This window comes from Penaeus japonicus, unplaced genomic scaffold, assembly GCF_977035675.1.
Source record: "Penaeus japonicus unplaced genomic scaffold, GWHDUDI00000001_assembly GWHDUDI00000006, whole genome shotgun sequence".
NCBI classification, from domain to species: Eukaryota; Metazoa; Arthropoda; class Malacostraca; order Decapoda; family Penaeidae; genus Penaeus; species Penaeus japonicus.
The window spans coordinates 18,932,254-18,934,753 of record NW_028234408.1 but is presented as its reverse complement, the minus strand read 5'-3'; positions in this window follow the sequence as shown (position 1 = coordinate 18,934,753).

Genomic DNA, 2,500 nt, shown 5'->3' with positions numbered 1-2,500 from the left:
CGCAATCTATATATAGAAACGTACATAAGCGCGGGCACGCGAACACGCATAAACATGCAAGCAGGCATTTTTGCGTAGGCCCTGCAAGTGTATATTAAAAAACGTCCATTCTCACTAGGGTGGACCGAGAGGTAGTAAGATAGATCTGGGGATACTAAGATCTAATAACATGCAAGACTAACTCAAGCATGTTATTGGAGATCAAAGGTAGCCTCCTGACTAAAATTATCCCCCCCACCATGTACAATTAAGGCCAGTAGGTGGGGGTATCAGGTCCCACCCCTCTTAAATATGATTTTCCAGTCAAGAAAATGGACCTTATTATCCCCGAAAGCGAAGGAGCCCCTGGTCACGGCAGCGATCAGGATCGTTCTGGAGCAGAGGGTGTTAAAAATATCCGGTTAGACCCAGGCCGCCTAAAGATGATGAATTTGTGCACATACAATGTAAGGACTCTGAGAACAAAATCTGATCTTTTGACACTGCTTGAGGAACTTTCATTTATTAAATGGGATATTGTAGGACTTTCTGAAATTAGAAGACCAGGCGAAGAACAGAAATTACTAAATGATGGTCACTATATTAAAGAGGTAAGCCCCTGTATAGCAAACAAGAATTAGGAGTAGGTTTCTTAATTCACAAGCACCTCGAAAAGAATATTAGGGAATTCTGCAGTGTGAGTAAAAGAGTAGTTTCTGTAATACTGAAACTAAACATCAGATATAATCTAAAAAAAAAGTATACGCTCCTACCAGCAGTCATAGTGATGAGGAGATAGAGAGCTTCTATGAAGATGTGCAAGCAGCTACCAATAGAGCAAAAACCCATTTTACCGTGATTATGGGAGATTTTAATGCCAAGATAGGAATAAGGGAAGGTGGAGAAACCTCGTTTGGGAAACATGGAATAGGCATTAGAAATAAGAGAGGGCAAAGGCTAATAGAATTTGCTGAATCTCGATCCCTTAAAATTATGGATACATTCTTCGAAAAGAGACCCGGGAGGAAATGGGCATGAAAATCTCCATGTGGCATTAAAAACGAAATTGACTTCATAATCACCAATAGGCGCGACATTGTACAAGACATAATCGTTATCAATAAAGTAAATGTCGGTAGCGATCATAGACTGGCCAGAAGTAGAGTAAAATTACAGCTAAGAAGGGAATGAAATAAGCTCATATGGAAGCCTCTCGTTAATCTAATTAACATTAAGAATAGGGCAACGGAGTCCAGTATTAACATCCGAAACAAATACTCAGCTCTCGAAGAGCTTGACATAGACCAAATGAACGATATTAAAGGAAGCTGCACTTGAAATAGGGAGTAAAGACGAAAAAGAAAACTTCAGTAAGCTTTCGGTAGAGACAAAAAGCTTATGAAACAGCGTAGGGACATGAAAACAACATCAATCAGAGACAAGATAGAATCAGCAGAGCTGACTGAGACAATAAACAAGAAGAAAGAGGATGTACGCAAATTTAACATACGAAAATTAAATGAAGCTCTGCTTGCCGGCACTAGCCTTAAGGCAACAAAGAGGAGGCTCGTAATAGGGAAAAAATTAATGTATGCAGTAAAGAAACCCAATGGAGAGGTGACTTACAATAAAAATGAAATTATCAAAGTAGTAGAAGACTTCTATTGCTATTTATACCACTCAAACGATTAACCACGTACGGAGACAAACATAACAATTGGAGACATTACAAACATTACGGTAGAGGAAGTAAATAGGGCACTTAAAGGCATGAGAAGAGGAAAAACGCCAGGAGAAGATGGCATTAGTGTAGACACAAAAGACTTTAAGAATTACCGACCTATAAGCCTCCTTTCATTAATCTATAAACTGTTTACAAAAATCATTACAGCCCGTATCACCGATACATTAGATTCAAAACAACCCAGGGAACAGGCAGGGTTCTGCAGCGGATTCTCAACTACAGACAAACAAACGAATATAGGAAGCCCCTGTGTATGGCATTCGTAGATTATGAAAAGGCATTCGATTCGGTACAGATATCTGCAGTACTAGATACAATTAGTAAACAAGGAGGAAATATATTGCAGATTATTAGAGGATATATATAGATTTGGTGCACCGACCATCAAAATACATGCCGAAACCAATAAAATGCCAATAAAAAAGGGTGTTAGGCAGGGTGGCACCATCTCACTGAAGCTGTTTACAGCTTGCTTGGAGGAAGTATTCAAGAAGTTAGATTGGAAGGAGAAATAGGGAAAAATAGGGAATAAACACATAAGCAATCTAAGATTTGCAGATGACATTGTTCTATTGGCGAGTCAGCAGATGAATTACAACAATTACTAAGCAATTTAAATAGGGAAACTCTGAGCATTGGCCTTAAAATGAACATGAAAAAGACTAGTCATGTTCAACAGTCGAACCCCAGTTAAGCAAATACAAATACAGGGTGAGGTACTAGAAGCAGTAATCGAGTATGTTTACTTATCAAGACGAATACATCAAGACTTATCAA